The sequence below is a fragment of the Phoenix dactylifera genome, chromosome 16 (genome assembly GCF_051530095.1).
Source record: "Phoenix dactylifera cultivar Ajwa chromosome 16, Ajwa_hap1_PhDact_Kaust_v1.1, whole genome shotgun sequence".
Lineage (NCBI taxonomy): Eukaryota > Viridiplantae > Streptophyta > Magnoliopsida > Arecales > Arecaceae > Phoenix > Phoenix dactylifera.
The window spans coordinates 6,149,098-6,174,265 of record NC_143205.1 but is presented as its reverse complement, the minus strand read 5'-3'; the positions used below and the strand labels follow the sequence as shown (position 1 = coordinate 6,174,265).

The window sequence follows — 25,168 nt, the reverse complement described above, 5'->3', positions numbered from 1 at the left end:
TTAAAATCGTAGCAAGTTTTTGGCGCCGTTGCCGGGGATTTGCAACGTGCGATCGAGAACAAGGCTGAAAATTTCAACTCTTTATTTCTAGTTCTTCAATTTTTCTTTATTTTTAACACAGCTATTTCAAATCTTTTCCGATTCAAGGGCGACACAAAGCAGGACCAGTAACGAGGAAGATCAAGATCACATTTTTGGATTCCCGGAGTGAACGAACTCCGGCCGTGAGTATTTAAATTAATTTTCCTGTTTTGCTCATACTAGTCCTATTTTTCCTAGATTATAATTTTACTCTTATTTTAAAAAAAGTTAAAAAAATATTATTAATTAAAATAATAAAATAATAAAAATAATAAATAAATAAAAAGAAAAAAAAATTTTAGCTAGTTTGCTTGATCAACTATTCAAATGCAATTTAATGACATGACATAAAATGATAAAAATCTTCTTGATTATTGCATATAGTATAAAGCATTTGCATAAAATAATCTAAGGGCTGAACCCATTAACAAGATAAGGTCGGGATTTCATTACTCGTCCTTAGCCCAAAAATCATCCAAGTGCATAAATATCCTAAGCCTAATTAAAATCAACTAGACGTTGGCCCCTAAGGATAATCGAGCTCAATAGGATGAAGACCACTGAAAGTTGCACCAATTTCGCTCTATGACCCCGGTCGATGTCTAGGCAAGCTTTGTCCCTTTAAGTGATTAAAGGGAGACAGTTTCTGTTCGAGGAAAGTGGGTTTTAAGTGGGACCTTTGCTATACGCATCGTGACCCCTCCACTTACCTGGGAGCTTACCTGGTCGACTAGGTTATTAGACCGGATTGGAGGCTTAAGTGTACTCTTCAACCCAGTTAGGAGCTGTCTAGAATTTTTAGGAAAACCTTAGAAATTGTTGGGTGATGCATGTTTTAATTAAACTTTTGTTTTGCTGTATTAGGGTGTTTGTGTAAAAAAAAAAAAAATTTAATAATAATAATAAAATAAAATAAAAAATAATAAAATAAAAAACTTAGTATATGCGGTTGTGGCAAAGAGATAAAACGAATAGATTATTTCGAGTTGAATCAAAAGATAAAAATTTAATTATTCAAAATTCAAATAATCAAATGGAAGATAATGGTAGTAATCAGGGAGATAATGAATTTCAGGATGACTTACCTATTAGAACGCTTCGTGATTATCTACAACCCGCTAGGACCAGTACCCCATCCTGTATGGTTATTCCTACTGCTGCGGGAGCTTTTGACATGAAACCAGGAATAATCCAATTACTTCCAAAATTTCATGGACTTGACTCAGAAAGTCCCTATTTGCACCTAAAAGAATTTGATGAAGTATGTTCAACACTTCAATTTAATAATATCAATGAAGAGGTAGTGAAGCTTAAGTTATTTCCTTTTTCTTTAAAGAAAAAAGCTAAGTCATGGTTACACTCCTTAAGGCCTAGGACCATAGCTACCTGGCAAGAAATGACAAGAGAATTTTTAAAGAAATTCTTCCCAACACATAAAACAAACACACTTAGAAGAAATATCATGAACTTTGCACAAAAAGATGGAGAAACATTTTTTCAGTGTTGGGAAAGATTTAAGGACCTTCTCCTTGCTTGCCCACATCATGGATACGAAATTTGGAGAATCATCAGTTTCTTTTATGATGGTTTGACCTCCAATATGAGACAATTTGTGGAAATGATGTGTAATGGTGAATTTATGAATAAGGAACCAGAGGAAGCCTGGGACTATTTTGATCTGTTGGCAGAAAATGCACAGGCCTGGGATACAACAGATAAGAACGAGAAACCTCAAAAATCGACTAATACTAAAGGAGGAATGTATCATGTTAAAGAAGAAAATGATGTAAATTTAAAGATTGCTAATCTAACTAGGAAGGTTGAAGCCATTGAATTAAGCAGAGCCAATACAGGAAAGACACCTACTATAGATGAAAGTATTTGTGAAATCTGTGAGAGTAATGCACACTTAACCAAGGATTGTCCTACAATCCCCGCCTTCCAAGAAGTGTTGCATGATCAAGCGAATTTCACAAATGCTTATAAGAGACCATTTCCTGAAACATATAATCCTAGTTGGCGAAACCATCCTAATTTTAGTTGGAGACATGGACCCACTGCCAATGAATCTCAAGGGAATTCCATACCCTATGTGCCACCCCATAAGAGATCTCTTGAGGATACTTTGCAGGCATTCATGCAAGGGCAGACCCAGATAAATCAGAATACCATGCAGTCACTTCAAGAACTTAAAAATTCTGTAGGTAGAATTGAGGCTCAACTCAATGTTAGGGAAAAAGGGACATTTCCAGCCCAACCTCAATCTAACCCAAAGGGTCAACATGAGGTCCATGAAGCAAGTTCATCCCAACCTAAATTTGAACAAGTTAAGTCTGTTACAACCCTTCGGAGTGGAAAAATAATTAACAAAGAAATTCCAACAAAAGATGACAAACCTAAAAAATCTATTGAAAAGAATGATGAAGATGATAATGAACAAAATGATCCAATACTGCATCACAAGATAGTTGCTCCATTTCCTCAGCGCTTGCTTGCAGCTAAAAAGGGAATACCTGATCAAGAAATTCTGGAAATCTTTAAACAAGTAAAGATTAACATTCCTCTATTAGATGCCATTAAGCAGATTCCATCTTATGCAAAATTTTTAAAAGATCTTTGTACCATAAAGCGAAAGCTTTACGTACAAAAGAAAGCTTTTCTAACTGAACAGGTGAGTGCTATTCTCAAACACAACACCCCACCTAAATATAAAGATCCTGGTTGTCCTACCATATCTTGCATCATAGGAAACTTCAGGATACAACGAGCCCTTCTGAATTTAGGTGCTAGTGTTAACTTACTGCCCTATTCAGTTTATGAACAGTTAGGACTTGGTGAATTAAAACCCACCAAGGTTACTCTCCAACTTGCCGATCGATCTATAAAGATACCAAGAGGAATAGTCGAGGATGTACTTGTCTAAGTTGATAAATTTTATTTTCCAGTCGACTTCATAGTATTAGATACCCAGCCTGTCATGAATTGTACCACTCCAATACCTGTCATTTTAGGCCGCCCATTTCTAGCTACTTCCAATGCTTTAATCAACTGTCGAAATGGAATAATGAAAATGTCATTCGGGAATATGACTATAGATTTTAATATATTTAACATTTGTAAACAACCCGATAATGACAATGAAAATGATGAAATTCATGGAGTTAATCTGATCGACTCCATTGTAGAAGATGTTCTTGTCCCATCTCTTTCTTCTGATCCTTTAGAAACATGCCTAACTCATTTCGGAAATACATATATCAACCAAAATTTTAGAAAAATCAGTGCTATATTAGATTCAGCTCCTTTGTTGGATACAGATAGGTGGAAATCTCGATTTGAAGAATTGCCCACACGCAACAATAGTCCTCTACCATCTAGTGTTCAAGCACCTAAACTTGAGCTAAAGCCTTTGCCATCTGAGCTCAAGTACGCATACCTTGGTCAAGAAGAGACCTTTCCTGTGATCATATCATCCCAACTCGAACAAAATCAGGAATTAAAATTATTAGAAATTCTCAAAGAGCATAAGGGAGCATTAGGGTGGACAATTGCTGATATCAAGGGAATTAGTCCCTCAATTTGCACTCATAGAATCCACTTAGAAGCTGATGCCAAACCTTCTCGTCAACCTCAACGTCGATTAAACCCAAACATGAAGGATGTGGTTAGAGCAGAAGTTCTGAAACTTTTGGATGCGGGTATGATCTACCCAATTTCAGATAGTAAATGGGTAAGTCCAACCCAAGTGGTCCCGAAAAAATCTGGTGTTACTGTAGTCAAAAATGCCAACAATGAATTAGTTCCAACTAGGGTCCCCACTAGTTGGCGTGTATGCATTGACTATAGGAAACTTAATTCTGTCACTAGGAAGGATCATTTTCCTCTACCTTTTATTGATCAAATTTTAGAAAGGTTAGCGGGTCATAAATATTATTGCTTCCTAGATGGCTATTCAGGTTACAACCAAATTGCAATTGATCCTGAAGATCAGGAAAAGACCACTTTTACATGTCCTTTTGGCACATTTGCTTACAAGAGAATGCCTTTTGGATTATGTAATGCTCCTGCAACCTTCCAAAGATGCATGCTCAGTATTTTTTCTGACATGGTTGAGCGTTTTTTGGAAGTCTTCATGGATGATTTTTCTGTTTTCGGCTCCTCTTTTGAAAACTGTATAGACCATTTAAGGCTAGTCTTAATTCGGTGTGAGGAGAAGAATCTAATCTTAAACTGGGAAAAGTGCCATTTCATGGTAACTAGGGGAATTATTCTCGGGCATGTCATTTCATCTGAAGGAATTGAAGTAGACAAGGCTAAAATTGATTTAATTGCTAACTTACCCAACCCAAAAACTATCAAAGATATACGCTCATTTTTGGGTCATGCAGGATTTTATAGGAGATTCATTAAAGATTTTAGCTCAATATCTAAACCCTTATGTAATCTCCTTCAGAAGGAAACCCAATTTGTGTGGTCTGAAGAATGTCAAAAAGCTTTTGATAAACTTAAAAGCTTGCTGACCTCTGCTCCCATCATGCAACCACCTGACTGGTCACTTCCTTTTGAAATTATGTGTGATGCTAGTGAATATGCAGTTGGGGTAGTTCTAGGGCAAAGAAAAGAAAGAAAGCCTTATGTTATTTACTATGCAAGTAAGACTTTAAATAGTGCACAAATGAATTACACCACTACGGAAAAAGAACTACTCGCCGTAGTATTTGCACTAGAAAAATTTAGGTCTTACTTGATTGGATCCAAAATCATTATCTACACTGACCATGCTGCCCTTAAGTACCTTCTTTCAAAAAAGGATGCTAAGGCGCGTTTGCTTAGGTGGATCCTTCTGCTCCAAGAATTTTTTCTAGAAATAAGAGATAAAAAGGGGGTAGAGAATGTAGTAGCTGATCACTTGTCCCGTCTCACTTTTCCAGATTCCTTAGACAATTCACCCATAAAAGACACTTTTCCTGATGAGCAACTGTTTGAGATCACATCTTCACCCTGGTTTGCAGACATTGCAAATTTTCTAGTCACAGGTGAACTACCAAGTCATTGGAATAAACAAGACAAAAGAAAATTTTTGACTGAAATAAAAAATTTTTTCTGGGATGATCCTTATCTTTTCAAATATTGCCCAGATCAAATTATTAGGAGATGTGTACCTAATGACGAATTTATTAGTGTCATTTCCTTTTGTCATTCTGAAGCTTGCGGTGGTCATTTCTCTGCTAAGAAAACGGCTGCAAAAATTTTACAGTGCGGTTTCTATTGGCCCACCTTGTTTAAAGATTCCCATAACTTTTGCAAAGCTTGCGAGCGTTGTCAAAAGTTAGGTGGGATAACTCGTAGGAATATGATGCCTCTCAACCCAATTTTAATTATTGAAATATTTGATTGTTGGGGAATAGATTTTATGGGCCCATTTCCTCCTTCATTCGGAAATTTGTACATTTTAGTAGCTGTAGATTATGTCTCCAAATGGATTGAGGCAATTCCTTGCAAACATAATGACCACAAAACTGTTCTAAAATTTTTAAAGGAAAACATTCTTTCTAGATTTGGAACGCCTCGAGCCATCATCAGTGATGGGGGTTCACACTTCTGTAATAAGCCCTTTGAGGCTTTAATGCGAAAATATGGGATCACCCATAAAATCGCCACCCCTTATCATCCACAAACAAGTGGACAAGTTGAAGTATCAAATCGATCAATTAAGAATATTCTGGAAAAAACGGTTAACCCAAATCGCAAAGACTGGTCCTTGCGTTTAACTGATGCACTTTGGGCTTATCGTACTGCTTTTAAAACTCCGATTGGTATGTCTTCGTACCGTCTTATTTTTGGTAAACCGTGTCACTTGCCTGTGGAATTGGAGCATAGAGCCTACTGGGCTATTAAGAGATTTAATTTTGATATGGATAAGGCTAGTTCACTACGCAAACTTCAACTTAATGAACTAGAGGAAATCAGGAATGAAGCATATGAGAATGTTCGAATTTATAAGAACAAAATGAAAGTCTTTCATGATAGAAATATTATGAGAAAAACATTTGAGCCTTCCCAGAAAGTTCTATTGTATAATTCAAGACTTCATTTATTTTCAGGAAAATTGAGATCTAGATGGACCGGCCCATTTATAGTTAAAACTGTTTATCCGTATGGAACCGTTGAAATAGAGAATCCAAACACCGGTAATATTTTTAAAGTAAATGGCCAACGTTTGAAGTTATTTTTGGACAACTTTACCCCAGAGGTTGAATCGACCAATCTGGGAGACCCTGTTTATCAGGATTGATCTCTATATCTGCTAGAGATCCTCTGTTTGTACATTATTTTTCTTTCTTTCATATGACAATTGGTGAGCAACAGCAGTGTGCAGTCATTCTATCAGGTAAATTCTCACCTTCAGCCTTATTATACTTCATACAATCATATTTAATGCACTCATGTTGAAACATTGGGGACAATGTTGAATTTAAGTTGGGGGGAGAGATTACTATATTTTTCTATATATCATACCAATTGTCATATATTTCAAAAAAAAAAAAAAAATTATTTAAACATATATGTTGTAGTCATTTAATTACCACTATATTTTTCAAAGAAATAAACATGTGCAGCTATTAAGGCAAGGAGCATATTATGACTTATCAGAGACCTATTACTAGATCCCCACATAGGTATTCAATGACAATAGGAAGGCCTCAGGAGTTCACTTGTTTTACCTACTTGTTTGTTGATCTTATTCGCAAGAGAAGTACGAGTGTCCTTGTCTTAAAGTTCATGATTTGGTTTTCACATAAAGATTGAGTTTGAAATTCCCGGCTAGATCGCCTGGGTGCCTTATGTTCTGACCTTGGTTGACCTATAGTCACAATACAGTCACGTTACATATGTATATATATATATAAAAAAAAAAGAAAGAAAGAGAGAGAGAAATAATACAGTTTGTCTTCACTGAGTAACCGGGCCTCTTGCCTACAAAGCAGCGAGTGTTCGCGTAAAAAGGTAAAAATAACTGAAATAAGTGATTAGTCTGGCCTCGTGGCGTAGTCTGGTTCGAGTAATTAAGTCCGAGGGGTGTTTCACCTAATGCCTTGAGCCAACTGGATCAAGAGTCATTGACCCAAAGCTCGTTACATGGACCTTACTAGAGCCTAATGGAGTTGGACTGTTGTAGTCATTGTGTTTAAAAAAAAAAGAAAAGAAAAGAATAATAATAATAATATTTTAAACATGAGTGAGTTAGTTAAACTTAAACCAAGTGACATGTGGATGACTGGTTTGACTCCATTATTTTAGAACTCTGTGTACTTGGGATGTCTAGTTGGGATTGATAGCTTCATTTTTATATGCGAACCATTCTGGATAAATAACATGTGATATTCAGAAAATTTAGTAGATCGGGAGCTAACAAATGATAGTTAACACTTGTGAATTTGAGTAGTGCACCTAGAACTCAAGGGGTACCCAATTGTGGTGGAGGTATAGGTATTCTGAAACATCACATTTACATTTGCCTTAAGGATTGCTATGCTTTAAAGTATGTTTTTGATTAAAAAAAAAAAAAAAAAAAAAACGATGTTTGTGGGTAACATCACTGCAAACCCTCACGAGACAACACTCGTCCACTAGGGTAACCTAGGGGTTTAACGGCTTGTTGCACGTGCTAAGTGCAATCGTCATGCTCTACGAAAATGAGTATTTATTTTAATTCATGCATATTAATAAACAATACTTTTGCACTCTCATTTTATCATTTTTACACTAAATTGCTAGAGACTAGCAATAAGCTAGTTGGGGGGTGTGATGAGAGTACAAAAGTGAAATTTTCATATTATCTTAATTAGTATTATAGTTAATTTTTATTAATAAAATTAATTAATTAATGTTTTATTTGTGCTTGAGTGAAATTCATCCAAGAAACCCAGTAACTCTGGATTTGAACCCAATGCCTGGCAGCCCAAGCTCAATAAATTTTCCAAACATCTACAGCATGGGGGCTTTGAATTTTTCTAATTTCCCAACCGACCGTGGAAACGGACTTTTTAATTCCAAGCATCATGGCATCTCATCCAAGGGACCTAAACCAAATCCAAGGGACTTAAATCAGACCCAAGAGACCTAAGCTAAACTAGCTCTTCAATTCCAAATGGCATCTTATTAGCATCTTTTCGTTTCCCCTGTTCTTCCCAGTTCATCCAAGCGAGGAGCCGACGGAAGAGAAGCGAGGAAAGCAGTCATCGGGAGGAGAAGAGTCCCAAGTCTCATCCGCTCCCAAACCGGCTCTTTCTTGCATCCCACCTTAGCAACTCCCCAACGAACAGAGTACGCGTGAGGAGCTTCCCATCGTCTTCCAACCGTCCGTGGCTCTCAACGGCAGCAAGGGAACTCCAAAGCCAATCCATCCGTTCGCATCCCTGCAGCCGAAGAGTCCCAAGCATTCAAATCCCAGCTTCATCCGCTCCCAGCAGCGTCCGTTCGCATCCCGCCTCAACAACCCGCCATCCGTTCCTGCAGCCGAAGAGTTTCAAGCAATTGAAACCATCCGCAATCCTCCAGCGTCCTTCTGTCTTCCCTTCAACATGCTGAAGGCGTCTATAAAAGAGGGGGAGAGCCATCCGGAGGAGCCATCTGGTGGAGGAGAACCAGCCACACGGATTCATTCCTACACAGGCGGACGGGAGAGGAAGAGGAGGAGGTTCTATCGGCATTATTCCCAGTTCGGGCGAGAAAGGGAGGAAGGAGGAGGACACGGAGAGGAGGAATCCAAACAACAGCAGTCCTTCTTCCAATCTTTCCAGCCGGGCGAGGGAGGAGAGGAGCTAGCCGGGTGAGAGGAGGAGGAGACGCGAGAGAGAAGAGAAAACAGAGCACTCTGTTTTCTCAACCAAAGGAAAAAAAAAAAAGAAAAAGGGATTTATGCTTATTTTATTTATTCTATGCTAATCCTTTTTATGAAAATGTTTGCATCTCATATGGATAGCTAAATTTCTTTAAGCTAAGGCTAGGGAAAAGCCTAGCATTCTCTTCATGTATTTCCTTTAATCATCAATTGGATTTTAATGTTTTTGATTTGATTTATGGTGCAGTAGATTGATAGAAAATATTTCGAACTTATATATTTTCTTTGATTTGTTATTTCCCCCGGGTATAACAGATGCTTAGAAATTCCTGTAGTTTAAAATAGAATTACTGTAATGCTGCCCATAAAACTAAATCTATTTAACTGAGATAATAGATGATTTTAGGAAAAACATGATGAAGTGCTAGGCTGAATCCTGATGCCTTAGCTATATTTTGTTAATCCGAATATTATTTAGCCTTTAGTTTTTGTTCACTGTCAAATCCCTGTGGATTCGATCTCGGACTCACCGAGAATATTACTTTGCTACACCCTATACTTGGGGTATCCTACGTTTAATTTTTCTTTTTAAAAGAGCAAGATTAAAATCGTAGCACCGGGACCTTCCCATCGGAGCTGCGCGGGGTACGAGAGGCGGGCCCGGGCGCGTTCCCAGACCCCCCAGTCCTCGAGGAACCCGCGCTCCAGTCGGTCCCCCACTCGCCGTTCCTTGTCTCCCACCCACCGGTCGCGCTCCCTGGACCGGCGGGTGGACGATCTCCACCGACAACTCCAGGTCCTGAAGGGCCATTCCAAAGATTCCTTCGCCGACTTAGAGATCTCCTCCCAGCCGGCGCTTGCCTCGAGGATCTTGCGGACCCCGAATCCCCCGGGGTTCAAAATGCCGGCGATCGAGCCCTATGACGGGGCGGCAGACCCGCGGGATCACGTCGAGAGTTTCAGGACCCTTATGCTCCTCCACGGAGCATCGGATCCCCTTCTCTGCAAGGCCGACCCGGACAAAATCAAGGCCATCCAAGGTATGTCCCCTCCGACCAAAGTAAAGGAGGTTCAGGAGCTCGCTGGAAGGGTCGCCGCGCTTGGACGATTTGTGGCAAAATCGGCCGAACGCTGCCAACCATTCTTCAAGGTGTTAAAACGCCCGAAAGACTTCCTCTGGACGGCCGAATGTCAAGCAGCATTCGACCAGCTCAAGGAATACCTGGCGTCTCCTCCCCTACTGTCCAAGCCGCAAGAAGGGGAGATGCTCTACCTCTATCTGGCGGTCTCCCCAACCGCGGTCAGTGCGGTGCTGGTTCGGGAAGAGGCAAAGCTCCAGAAGCCCGTGTACTACATCAGCCGGGTCCTACGGGATGCCGAGACGCGGTATACGAAGGCTGAGAAGATCGCCTTCGCGCTGCTGACCGCGACCAGGAGACTCCGTCCCTATTTCCAGGCCCATTCTGTCACCCTCTTAACTGATCAACCACTACGACAGATCCTCAGCAACCCCGAAAATGCGGGACGGCTGGTGAAGTGGGCAATAGAACTCGGTGAGTTCGACATCCGCTACCAGCCTCGACCCGCCATCAAGGCCCAGGTGCTCGTGGATTTCCTCGCTGAGTGCACGGTGCAGGAGGCGGAACCTAGACCGCCGGAAACGCCCAGCCTCGACCTCCCGACCTGGACGCTTCACATCGATGGGTCGTCGAACCCCGAGGGTGGAGGAGCCGGGCTGGTCCTTACCAGTCCTGATGGAGTGATAGCCGAGTATGCCTTGAGATTTGGATTTCCAGTGACCAACAACGAGGCGGAGTACGAGGCCCTAGTCACGGGACTCAAACTCACCAGGGAGCTCGGCATCCGGCGTTTGAAGGTCTTCACCGACTCCCAGCTGGTGGTCGGGCAGGTCCGTGGGGAGTTCGAGGCCCGGAGCCCGACCATGCAGAACTATGTCCGGAAGGTGCAAGCACTCATTCCCGATCTCGGCAGTGTCGACATCCAGCAGGTCCCCAGAAGCGAAAATGCTAGGGCCGACAGGTTGTCCCGCTTGGTGAGCGCAGAGGCGCACAACTTGTCGAGGGCAATCTACCTGGAGACCCTGGAGGCCCCGAGCATCGGCGAGGCTGGAGCGGTGATGGCGATTGATCCGGAGCCGTCTTGGATGGACCCGCTCGTCGCCTACCTCGCCGAAGGGATCCTCCCTGAAGACGAAGATCAAGCTCGGCGACTTGTCAAGAAGTCCGCCCACTTTGTACTCTATGAAGGGAGGCTGTATCGGACCTCGTTTACCGCCCCCCTCTTAAAGTGCCTCCGCCCCTCGGAGGCGGCCTACGTCCTCGGCGAAGTCCACGAGGGCGTTTGCGGATCGCACTTGGGGGTTAGGTCCTTGGCGCACAAGATCATGAGGCAAGGCTATTATTGGCCTACCTTGTTGGAGGACTCAAAGGATCATGTACGGAAATGCGACGCCTGCCAGCGCCACGCCAACGTCCAGAGAGTCCCTTCTGTCCCCTTGGCACCAATCACCGCACCCTGGCCCTTCGCACAGTGGGGAATGGATATCCTCGGACCATTCCCCGTCGCTTCAGCCCAGCGGAAATTCTTGATTGTTGCAATCGACTACTTCACCAAGTGGGTGGAGGCAGAGCCGCTGGCCACTATCACGGAGGCGCAAGTCCGGAAGTTCGTGAAGAAAAACATCATTGTCCGATTTGGGGTACCCCGAGTCCTCATCTCGGATAATGGTCGACAGTTCGACAACAAGCATTTCCGTGATTTCTGCGAGGAGTTCGGGATCGAGCATCGGTTCACATCTGTGTCGCATCCCCAAACCAACGGTGAGGCCGAGGTCACAAATCGGACAATCCTCCAAGGAATTAAGGCGCGAATCGGTCGGACGAGGCAAGCTTGGGTCGAAGAACTCGAGAATGTCCTTTGGGCGTATCGGACCACGCATCGGACCCCTACCGGGGAGACACCTTTCAGCCTAACCTATGGCACGGAAGCGGTTGTTCCCGTGGAGCTCGGACTCCCCTCGCCCCGGGTGGCCGCGCACCGACCCGAGGCCAATTCGGAGCAACTCTGAGGGAACTTGGACCTCTTGGAAGAGGCAAGAGAAATGGCGCAGGTTCGGATGGCGATGTATCAGCGGAGGGTGGCCCGATATTATAACTCCAAGGTCCGACCGAAACTTTTCAGAATCGGAGATCTGGTGCTAAGGCGAGCCAAAGCATCTCAACCCGTGGAAGGTGGGAAGCTGGCGCCAAATTGGGAAGGCCCGTATAGGGTTCGCTGGGTAAACCGACCTGGCTCCTACCAGTTGGAGGCCCTAGATGGTCGAGAAATTCCGAGGAGCTGGAATTCCGCTAACCTGCGGGCGTATTACCAGTAGAACGACAAAGCCAGGAAGACAGTTCGAAAAATGTACAATTCTTTTCATTTCAATAATTTCTGGTTACAACGGTGTGTTCGTGTGATTACAAAGAATTCCCAGAGGAGAATTGGGGAGTAAAGAAAACAAGGAAGAGGTGGAGACTCCATAGAGTTGAAGATCCGGGATCCCGAACCCTCCACCCGAAGCAGCTGCAATCCCACCGGGCGTGGGTGCTTCTCCCCGGAGGCGCCATCGACGCCTCACGCAAAAGACGAAGAGCCGGCGCGGACGAAGAAGAAGTGGACGAAGAAGGAGTTCACACTGCTCCTAGAGGAACGCCACCTCCAAAGGATATTCCGGCCCTCCCCAAGAGAAGGGGAGGGAAGGAATACAAGGGAGAAGAGCGCGAGGAGGCGCGATCCCGGATGAAGCGTCTGGCGCAAAGCTCAATCGGGAGGTGGGACGGAAAAGAGGGGGGATGTGATCCCGGATGAAACGCCTAGGGCGGAGTTCCACCGGGGAGAATCTTCCCGTTGATCCCAGATGAAACGGCTAGTTGGCGGAAGTCGCGAGGGGCGCGCCTCCCGTTCCTCCGGCAGGGGTTTCCCAGCCACACGCCGGAGAGGAGGTCCACAATCCATGGCAACCTGAACGGCTCCGGCTTGGCAGGCTCCACCGCACCTGCGCTTATATTTATAGCTAAACTGTGGCCCCTCGGTCGTTCCGATGCGGGTGGCTCCAATAAATGCGGGCGCATCGAATCCGGAGCCGTTCCAGCTCTCGAGGCGTATCCTCCCACGATCTCCTAAGCGTCGTTCTCCTTAATTGCATTCTTTATGCAGGACACTCCAGGCGGCGTGTATCCCATGGCACACGTATCTCCGCACGCGCCCAGGCCGCATCCGCCTCGAAGAACGCGCGTATCGCGGCCGCTTAACTGGCACTCCTCGCAAGCAGCAACTGGCCGATCCGATTTTCCAGGTAATGCCTCAATTAGCATTTAATAGCCTTCTGGTGTTCCCCAGGCGACGCGTCGAGAGGAGGAGAAATACGATCGCAGCTGGCCACGGAGAAACCTCGTCGAGCGGCAAGTGATAGGCGCGCGACCAACGAGCGGAATTCCCCGAGGCTCAGTCCTCGGATGCCAGGCTAACCCGATGATCATCCCGGGAGCAGACTAGCCTGAAGCCCCGACCGGTCGCCTCGGCTTGCGCCAGCCTTGGCCGACCAACGAGCGGAATTTCCCGAGGCTCGGCCCTCGGATGCCAGGCTAACCCGATGATCATCCCGGGAGCAGACTAGCCTGAAGCCCCAACCGGTCGCCTCGGCTTGCGCCAGCCTTGGCCGACCAACGAGCGGAATTTTCCAAGGCTCGGCCCTCGGATGCCAGGCTAACCCGATGATCATCCCGGGAGCAGACTAGCCTGAAGCCCCGACCGGTCGCCTCGGCTTGCGCCAGCCTTGGCCGACCAACGAGCGGAATTTTCCGAGGCTCGGCCCTCGGATGCCAGGCTAACCCGATGATCATCCCGGGAGCAGACTAGCCTGAAGCCCCGACCGGTCGCCTCGGCTTGCGCCAGCCTTGGCCGACCAACGAGCGGAATTTCCCGAGGCTCGGCCCTCGGATGCCAGGCTAACCCGATGATCATCCCGGGAGCAGACTAGCCTGAAGCCCCGACCGGTCGCCTCGGCTTGCGCCAGCCTTGGCCGACCAACGAGTGGAATTCTTCGAGGCTCGGCCCTCGGATGCCAGGCTAACCCGATGATCATCCCGGGAGCAGACTAGCCTGAAGCCCCGACCGGTCGCCTCGGCTTGCGCCAGCCTTGGCCGACCAACGAGCGGAATTTCCCGAGGCTCGGCCCTCGGATGCCAGGCTAACCCGATGATCATCCCGGGAGCAGACTAGCCTGAAGCCCCGACCGGTCGCCTCGGCTTGCGCCAGCCTTGGCCGACCAACGAGCGAAATTTTCCGAGGCTCGGCCCTCGGATGCCAGGCTAACCCGATGATCATCCCGGGAGCAGACTAGCCTGAAGCCCCGACCGGTCGCCTCGGCTTGCGCCAGCCTTGGCCGACCAACGAGCGGAATTTCCCGAGGCTCGGCCCTCGGATGCCAGGCTAACCCGATGATCATCCCGGGAGCAGACTAGCCTGAAGCTCCGACCGGTCGCCTCGGCTTGCGCCAGCCTTGGCCGACCAACGAGCGGAATTCCCCGAGGCTCGGCCGTCGGATGCCAGGCTAACCCGATGATCATCCCGGGAGCAGACTAGCCTGAAGCCCCGACCGGTCGCCTCGACTTGCGCCAGCCTTGACCGACCAACGAGCGGAATTCCCCGAGGCTCGGCCCTCGGATGCCAAGCTAACCCGATGATCATCCCGGGAGCAGACTAGCCTGAAGCCCCGACCGGTCGCCTCAGCTTGCGCCAGCCTTGGCCGACCAACGAGCGAAATTCCCCGAGGCTCGGCCCTCTGATGCCAGGCTAACCCGATGATCATCCCGGGAGCAGACTAGCCTGAAGCCCCGACCGGTCGCCTCGGCTTGCGCCAGCCTTGGCCGACCAACGAGCGGAATTCCCCGAGGCTCGGCCCTCGGATGCCAGGCTAACCCGATGATCATCCCGGGAGCAGACTAGCCTGAAGCCCCGACCGGTCGCCTCGGCTTGCGCCAGCCTTAGCCGACCAACGAGCGGAATTCCCCAAGGCTCAGTCCTCGGATGCCTGGCCTAGCGCCGGAAGAATTTCCTGAGGCCTAACCCTCGGATGCCTGGCCTAGCGCCGGAAGAATTTCCTGAGGCCTAACCCTCGGATGCCTGGCCTAGCGCCGGAAGAATTTCCTGAGGCCTAACCCTCGGATGCCTGGCCTAGCGCCGGATGAATTTTCTGAGGCCTAACCCTCGGATGCCTGGCCTAGCGCCGGAAGAATTTCCTGAGCCTAACCCTCGGATGCCTGGCCTAGCACCGGATGAATTTCCTGAGGCCTAACCCTCGGATGCCTGGCCTAGCGCCGGAAGAATTTTCTGAGGCCTAATCCTCGGATGCCTGGCCTAGTGCCGGAAGAATTTCCTGAGGCCTAACCCTCGGATGCCTGGCCTAGCGCCGGAAGAATTTCCTGAGGCCTAACCCTCGGATGCCTGGCCTAGCGCCGGATGAATTTCCTGCGGCCTAACCCTCGGATGCCTGGCCTAGCGCCGGATGAATTTCCTGAGGCCTAACCCTCGGATGCCTGGCCTAGCGCCGGAGGAACTTCAAGAGTCAGGAGTCGGCGAGGCGCTACCGAGAGTTAAAAAGAGGAAGGATGTCCGCCGAAATCCGCAGACCGCCAGATCAGCGACAACTGCCATACGCCATAAAGAAGGCGGGAAGCTCGGAGCGCGCGCGCCTTTCCGAGGGATGGCGGCAATCTCGAAGCATCACTCCCTTCACCCGTTCCCCTCCTGGTTCCAGGCTCGGGAGTGGGGGGCTACTGTTACGGGGGAACTTAGCCACCATGCCCCACGTGACCGGCACGCGCGCCCAGGAAGACTACGGCTGCCCCTTGATCCAGCAATCCGACCTCGGGTCGGATATCTTCGGCTCCGCAGCCCGACCCCGAGTCGGCCGCCGCTTGATCCAGCAATCCGACCTCGGGTCGGATATCTTCGGCTCCGCAGCCCGACCCCGAGTCGGCTGCCCCTTGATCCAGCAATCCGACCCCGAGTCGGCAATCTCTCGACAACAACAGACTGTTCCTCTGAGGCACGCCGCGGCCCCCTGCTCCACTACTCCCTGCAACGGCCGTATCCGGCGCTGCCCCACGATCCCCTGTAATAGCCGTACAAAGCGGAGCTCCACTATGCCCTGCCATGGCTGTACCCAGCGCTGCCCCACGACGCCCTGTAACGGCCATGTCAGTGGCAGCCCCATCGTGCCACACGATGACGAATCCCCGGAAAAACCCCCCAGCCTGATATATATGAGGCTGGGGGGGAAGGGGGAGGGTAAGATATATCTTCCAGAGTATCATCTCACCTGCTACCTTCTCCTTCTCCTTCTCCTTCGATCTCCTCTGACTTGATCGTCGGAGGGCCCCCACTACCCCGGTGGTGGTGCGAGGCTTGCTTGCAGGTTTTACGGCGGAGGGCGGAGCGCAACCAAAGCAACTCAAAGGAAACCCCGTTCACACCGCTGTGCCAATCGTTCTCGGTTTGGACCACCAGCAACAATAAGAATTTCAAAGCACACACGGTTTTATTTACTAAGTCAGCCCAAATTCTAGGTTAGTATGCAATCTAAGTTTAAGTCATTAAGTTTCCGTTTAGAAAGTTGTAAGACTTATTTATACTAGAGTGCTCGGTAAAATCTGGACCATCACAAGCTAAGGGTTCGGATCTCCAAAATATTGCTAAGACTAGTAGTTTCCAAGGATTGGTCGAAGGGACCTGCTCACTGATTCAAAATCATCTTATCTACAGGATTTCGAGAGTTGTGGATGTTTACTTTAGTACCTCACGGGCTTTATCTGTAATATTCCAGTTTACTCGAATTTTTACAATGACGGCTTTCACACTATTGCCTTTTTCAAGGTCAATATTATTATTGTTCTTTTTAATAAAAGATGTATAAATTGTGCACTTTTACTCTTGTGGTGATTTCTCCGTGTAACGAGCAATCAGTCGACAACTCTCACACCAGTTGGCATAAGGTGTCGAAAATCAAGACTCCCTTACGGACTTATGCTCGGAGTCCTCATCACAAGCCCACTTGACCTTTGACAATAGATAGCCCTTTTCGATGTTCCTGACTAAATCTATTGATGATTTTTTTTTTGTGGATTAGATAAGTATGATTCATCAGGATCCAAAGTTGCTACCATACTCTCAACATAATGTCAAGCCTAGATTTTAGAAGGGTCGGCCAGTGTGTAGTAAAATTCTAAAGTATTAGTTAGCTTATAACTCATTAAGAGAGACTTAATAGAAAGAACTTAAATTTGTATTACTTCCGACTAATCATTGGACTTTTTAGTTTTTTATATACCTTATGTGTTTATCATTCTCAATTTTTTTTTTAACATCATAAAAGATCAAGATAAAAACCTCCAAACCTAAACGTGAGAACGAATGTAAGAGATGCAACAAATGTAAATAGAATATTTAAAAATACCCCCAAACTTAAACCTAGCATTGTCCTCAATATTAAAGAAATCTAAGAGAATTGGGTTGCCTCCCAATAAGCGCTAAGTTTATTGTCTTGAGCCAGACACAGTGCATCCTTAATTAGTTTGATAAACAGGGTTCGTCAAATTAAGGGATTCGATCAATTACCCGTCGGCAACACAGTCCACATAAGGTTTTAACCTTTGGCCATTGACTTTGAAAACATGTCCACCATTGAGGTGTTGGATCTCTACTGCACCATAAGGAGAAACCTTTTTCACTACGAATGGTCCATCCCACCTAGAGCGAAGTTTACCCGGAAAGAGTCGCAACTTGGAATTGAATAGCCAAACCTTTTGACCAGGTTCGAAGGACTTACGATTAATGGTTTTACCATGAAAAGCCTTAGTCCTTGCTTTATAAATTTTAGCATTTTCATAGGCCTCATTGCACAACTCTTCAAGTTCACTTAGTTGGAGTTTTCGGTTAGGACCAGCTGCTGCCATGTCTAAGTTATACTTTTTGATAGCCCAGAAAGCTCTATGTTCAAGTTCCACTGGTAAGTAACAAGCTTTTCCAAAAACTAATCGGGAGGAAGACATGCCAATAGGAGTTTTGTAGGCAGTACGGTAGGTCCAGAGAGCATCATTTATCCTTTGAGACCAATCTTTCCTATCGTGATATACCATTTTCTCTAAGATGTGTTTTAACTCCCTATTGGACACCTCGACTTGTCCACTCGTTTGGGTATGGTATGGGGTAGCAACTTTGTGGGTGATGTTATATTTGCGAGTCAAAGCCTCGAAAGACCAGTTGCAAAAATGAGATCCCCCATCACTGATGATGGCTCGAGGTGGGCCAAAATGACAAAAGATATTTTCATGTAAAAATTTAACCACAACCTTGTGGTCATTAGTTTTAGTGGCGACAGCTTCTACCCATTTTGAGACATAATCAACTCCTACCAGAATGTATTCAAAACCAAAAGATGGTGGGAAAGGGCCCATAAAGTCAATACCCCAGACATCAAAGATTTCTACAATTAAAATAGGATTGAGAGGCATCATATCTCTACGAGAGATGGTACCCATCTGTTGGCACCGTTCACAAGTTTGGCAAAAGTTATGGGCATCTTTGAAAAGTGTGGGCCAATAAAATCCACTCAGTAAGACTTTTGCTGCAGTTTTTCTACCCCCAAAATGTCCCCCACAAGCTTGTGAATGGCAGAATGAAAGAATACTTTGAAATTCATATTTGGGGACACATCGACGGATTACTTGCTCGGGACAATACTTGAATAGATCGGGATCATCCCAATAATAGAACTTCACTTGTGAAAAGATTCGGTTCTTGTCTTGAGTTGACCAATCATCAGGAATTCGTCCTATGGCAAGGTAATTTACTATGTTTGCAAACCATGGCGTTTTTATTCCTTGTACCTCAAATAATTGTTCATCTGAAAAAGAATCGTGTAAGGATGAGGTATTTTGAGAGGGCTCAAGAAGAATCCTAGATAAGTGGTCCGCTATGACATTTGCAGTACCTTTCTTGTCACGAATTTTTAGATCAAATTCTTGTAGTAAAAGAATCCATCGAATCAGACGGGGTTTGGTGTCTTTCTTTGCAAGAAGGTGTCGTAGGGTAGTATGATCAGTGAATACGGTAACCTTGGATCCTAAAAGGTAAGATCGAAACTTGTCTAGTGCGAATACTACAGCTAGTAACTCTTTCTCAGTAGTGATGTAGTTCAATTGTGCATCTAAGAGTGCTTTACTAGCGTAGTAGATGACATGAGGTACTTTATCTAGCTGTTGCCCTAAAACTGCCCCAATGGCATAGTCGGATGCATCACACATCAGTTCAAATGGAAGGGTCCAATTAGGAGGCCGTATGATAGGTGCAGTGGTCAATTTCGAGCGAAGATTTTCAAATGCTTCCTCGCATGCTTCATTAAAGACAAAGAAAGTGTCCTTGGCAAGAAGATTACACAAGGGTTTGAAAATCTTACTGAAATCCTGAATGAAGCGACGGTAGAAACTAGCATGGCCAAGGAATGAACAGATTTGTTTCACAATTTTGGGTGGAGGAAGATTGGAAATAAGATCGACTTTGGCTTTATCTACTTCAATACCCCTCTTGGACATGATGTATCCCAAGACTATGCCTTCTTGAACCATGAAATGGCTTTTTTTCCAACTTAATACTAGGTTGGTCTCCTTACATCTTTTCAGAACTAAAGTTAAATTATCCAGACAATCGTCAAAAGATAGGCCAAAAACTAAGAAATTATCAATGAACACTTTTAGAAAGTTTTCACCATATCTGAAAAAATGGCCATCATACATCGTTGAAAAGTTGCGGGTGCATTGCAGAGTCTAAAAGGCATCCTCCTATATGCAAATGTCCCAAATGGACAGGCAAAGGTGGTTTTTTCTTGATCGTTCGGGTAGACAGGTACTTGATTATACCCAGAATAACCATCTAAGAAGCAGTAGAAATCTTGACCAGCCAACCGTTCCAAAATTTGATCTATGAAAGGTAGAGAAAAATGGTCCTTCCTAGTCATTGAGTTGAGTTTTCTGTAGTCAATGCACACGCGCCAACCCGTGGTTGTGCGGGTTTGTATCAATTCTCCTTCCGTATCTTCAACCACAAAGATACCTGATTGTTTTGGTACCACTTGTGTCGGACTTACCCACTTACTATTAGAAATCGGATAAATGATTCCGGCATCTAGTAACTTCACCACTTCTTTCTTGACTACCTCCTTCATGTTAGGATTGAGTTTTCTTTGCATTTCTCGGGTGGGCTTTGCATCATCTTCGAGATGAATTCGATGCATGCAAATAGAGGGGTCAACTCCTTTCAAATCGGCTACAGACCATCCTATGGCATGTTTATTATCTTCTAGCATCCTTAAAAGTTTACCCTCCTATTCAGTAGACAAGTTGGCCGCGATGATTATAGGCAAGGTATGTTCTGGTCCTAGAAAGGCATACTAAAGAGTTGTCGGAAGTGGCTTTAACTCAAATTTAGGTGGAGAATCAATGGAAGGACAAAGGGGTGTGCTAGCAATGGGGGGAAGAAGTTCAGGTCGGATCTTCCAAGGAAGGAAACTCATGGGAGATTGATTGTCGAGTAAGATGTTGACTTCTTCTATGGCCTTGTCTATATCAAAGTTGTCAATGTCAAAATGGGCCAAACATGCCTCTAGGGGGTCATTCGCTAAGATATAGGGAAGGGCTTCCTCTACAAGATCATCCATTTCGTCAATTAGGCAGCACTCGTCTTCCCTCACATGTTAGTCAACAGCATGAAATACATTCAACTTAATTTTTTCATGTTCCCAAATGATATGTCCATTGCCCCAGTTCTATAGTTGATACATGCATTGGCTATCGCTAAAAAGGAACGACCAAGAATCACAGAAATTTATTTTTTTAGGTTGGGCACATGTTCCATATTAAGGACGATAAAATTTACTGAAAAATAAAATTTGTCTACCTTGACAAGAACATCTTCAATCATACCCCGTGGTATCTTCACGGATCGATCAACCAATTGTAAGGACACCGAGATGGGTTTTAATTCACCTAACCCAAATTTCTCATAGACTGAATAGGGTAGAAGATTCACACTTGCCCCTAGATCTAAGAGTGCTCGGTCAATGGAGTTATCTCCTATGACACAGGAAATAGTGGGAGCACCAGGATCTATAAATTTTGGAGGGGTGTTGTGTTGGAGAATAGAACTTACCTGCTCAGTTAGGAGGACCTTTTTAGGCACATGTGTCCTAAATTTTCGCTTTTGGGTGCAAAGATTTTTAAGAAATTTGGCATAGGAGGGAACTTGTTTGATGGCATCAAGGAGCGGGAGGTTGATTTTAACTTGTTTGAAAACCTCCATCATCTTTTCTAGTAAAGTTTCCTTCTTTCCAAAGGGAGAGGGTACATTAAGTGCTTCAGAAAATGGAGCCTTTGGAATGTGAGTTGTGGCAGACGGTGGACTAGCTGAAGAAGACAAAGAAGGTTTTAGATTTTCATGTGATACATTCCTCTCTTCTTCTTTACCTTCCTTATTGTTACCCTCCCCAACCTTATTATCTATTACACGTCCACTCCTAAGGGTAGTCAAAGCATTGGCTTGCTCATGATTTAGTCAAGTTTCTTGAGCCACGTATTGTCCCCTTGGATTACTCATTGGTTGACTTGGAAGCTTGCCTTCCTCTCGCTTGTTTAATGCATTAGCTAGTTGACCCATTTGGGATTCTAGCTTAGCAATTGATTGTGTGTGAGAGTGCAATAGTTATGTGTTTGCCTCCAAACCTTGAAGGGCAGTCAACACCTTCTCCTCAAAGGCTGTATTTCTTTGGGTTGGAGGGGGAGGATGTTGAAATTGAGTTGAGGGACGGTAGAGATGAAAATTTTGAGGGTTTTGAAAATTTTGAAAGTAGGGTTGGAAAGTATTCGAAGCTTGCTGCCTCCAAAAAAAATTTGTATGATTCCGCTATCCCGGGTTATATGTATTGGAAAATGGGTCATTACCCGGTCTGGGCTGTGTTTGAGCAGCATTGATGTGCTCTTGCACGAGATCGAAAAATTGGGGTGCTGAGGGGCACTCATGAATAGGATGCGATGGGCTAAAATAGATAGCACACACTTGTGCTTGGGAAGAGCTAACGACATGTCCTCCTATCATCAGTTGGTCAATCTTATGGGACAATGCATCTACCTTGCTAGACAGGTCCATAAAATGACTTATTTCACAAATGGTCCGTTTTCTTTGGAAACTCGGAGGGTGCTTGACAAGAACAGGAAGCATAGTGGAGGGAGTTTTCATTGAGATTTTCAAATAATTACCATGTTTCATGCTCATTTTGAAGCATAAAAGTTCCCCCGCATGCAGCATCGATCATCTGACGGTTTCGTTCAGTTAATCCATCATAGAAACATTGCACTAGCTGCCATTTAGGTATTTGATGATGTGGGCATTTACGGATTAGGTCCCGAAATCTCTTCCAAGTTTCATAAAATTCTTCTCACTCAGTTTGGAAGAAGCTCGTGATGGCACATCTAAATTGGTTCGTTCTTCCTATGAGAAAGTATTTTTTAAGAAATTCTTGTTGCATTTGATCCCAGGAATGAATTGAATTGGCTTCTAAAGAATTCAGCCATTGCTTGGCTCTATCTTTAAGGGAGAAGGGGAATAACCTAAGTTTCAGAGCATCATCAGTAAGGTTCTGAATCTTGACAGTGGTACAAATTTCAAGAAATTCATCTAGGTGTTTATATGGGTCTTCGTTGGTGAGCCCATAAAAGGATAGGAGCATTTGGATCACACTAGACTTTATTTTATATGGTACAGCTGCTACCTCAGGTAATCGAATGCAAGACGGAGAAGTATAAATGGTGGGAGTCAAGTACTCCCTCAGGAGTTTGGGTTGTGTTGCCCAAGGTGACAACCCAAGAGGGGGGGTGAATTGGGTTTTCTAAAAATTATGTTCCCTAATTTTTACTTTGAATAGAATGCAGCGGAATAATAAGATGTTATTTACTTAAGCTCTAGGCAATTACAAGTAAAGCAGTGAAAAATTAAGCTAGAGCAATTATACTATGGCTTTAGGGTGCAATTGATCTAAAATTAACTTTTAGTTGTATGATCAATTTTAATCTATGTATATGGTAAGAATGGAGTGGAAGCTAAGCAAATTCTAAACAATCACTTATAACTCAATAGAAAACAAAGCTAGAGATATTACACAATTAAGCATGAATGTAAGGCATGAAATACAAGAGATAAGGCATCACAAACACAAAGATGTATAGTGGTTCGGTGCACCCCAGCACCTACATCCACTCCCCAAGACCTCTTGGGAATTTCACTATAATCCCTCAGATTACAGTCGGTTGTTTTACAAGCTCACAACCCAACTTGTTGTTTTGCGAGATCACAACGAACTCGGTCGGTTTTCACAGGCTCACCGACTAGAACCAACCGATTGTTTTCACGGGCTCACAATCCAACCCAGTTGGTTTTCCCAAAGGCTCACCAACCACAACTTTACAACGATTGTTTTTCGGGTTCACAATCAACCCAGTTGGTTTTCCCAAGGGCTCACCAACCACAACCTTACAAAGTTGGTTTTTCCTTTGGCTCACCAACAAACCTTAACCCCTTGATTCAATCCCTTGATTGAATCAAGTTACAAGATATTAGAGCAAGAGTTTAAATCAAATACAAGCTTCTCAAATAAGCAAATATAGCAAATATAAATAAGTAAAGTAAAGAGATGAAGCCCTCTAACAAATTTGTAGATGGAGGAACTCGGCTTCTTCTTTACTTGACCCTCTTCTGATTTTGCACGAAGTAGAGGATCACCGAGGCAGCACACGGATGGAGAGGAAGCTTTGGGATTCACTTGGATGCTCTTCTTCTCTCTATTTTACTTTGAATGGCCCTTTTGTGCTTATGGGAGATTTTCCTTGTAAACTCTTTGAAATCTCTTCCCTAAATGTTCTCTCCCACTTCCATACCTTCTCCCCTAGCTCTCCTCTTGATTTTATAGCTTTAGAGGGAGTGCCAACAAAAATCTAGCCATTAGAGACAAAAATAGAGCCGTTGGAACCAAGAAAAAACTAGCCGTTATGCCTCCCAGCGTGCTGGAGTCGACTCGGCTGAAGTAGGAGTCGACTCGGCTGAAACAGGAGTCACTTGTGAATAGTAGTCTGTCGGCACTGTAGCTGGGAGTCGGCTCCGCACTGTAGCACTGAAGTTGGAGTCGACTCGAGATCACTGTAGCGCTGAAAATCAACTTTCTGTTTTTTTGTTTATTCTCAGTCGGAGTCGACTCGTAGAGTATCGGAGTCGACTCGAACACTGTGTCTTGAAACTCTAGAGTGCCAGAGTCGACTCTAAACTTTCCGGAGTCGACTCGAGGACTATTCTTTTGAATCTTTCTTTGAATTTGCTCCTCCAACTTAAATCCTTTGAACTTGAAACTTGGGCCAATAAATTGTAGCTTTCTTCTAACTTTTCTTGAGAGCTTTTGAGGCCTTCTTGTATTTTTCCAACTTGCTATGTTCCTTGCAAAATAAATTATCTTTCTTCTTGCAACACAAGCATTAGTAATTATACTTCAAGGTTTTGTGATCATCAAAATCAATCTTTAACTCAATCTTTGGGTCATCAGTCTCCCCCTTTTTGATGATGACAAAACTTGTAGTATGTGCAATATAAAATATATTGTGTTCTAGGACTAATGCATAGCTAAGTTGCATGAAGTAGAAAACATATATATTTAAAACATACTTTATGATAATGCTTTAGATTTAATCAGCTTAACACAATCAACATATTTCAATTTAAGCTAATTTGTATTCAATTCAAAACATAAAGCATTATGAGCATATACTTAGATATTTCTCCCCCTTTTTGACAACATAAAAAAGGTTGCAAGATAATGAAACATTAAGCACAAAGATACGAATACTCAAATATTTCTTTTTCTTTTTGTACTCTGATTTGCATGTCAAATTATTGCAAGAATATGAATCATATAACTCAAGGCAATAATGTTAGAAAAAGATTAATGAGCATAAATCAGAGCCAATTATAGTGAGAACACATCGAATGTGGTTCCAAAGATAGTTTTCAAATCAAGTGTATGTGGAATCTTTCTCAAGTTAATTCAAGAAGTACCAAGAATGATATTCAAAGAAAGCACGAATGAAA

The 25,168-nt window shown here is 44.5% G+C and overlaps 1 non-coding gene across 1 annotated transcript; it reads right to left on the bottom strand.

Annotated features, from left to right (window-relative positions):
- Positions 1 to 1,525: 1,525 nt before the first annotated feature.
- LOC120105090 (small nucleolar RNA R71) lies at positions 1,526 to 1,632 on the bottom strand. Its single transcript, XR_015974794.1, has one exon. It is a non-coding gene; the product is annotated as a small nucleolar RNA R71 (small nucleolar RNA).
- Between the last annotated feature and the right edge of the window lie 23,536 nt (positions 1,633 to 25,168).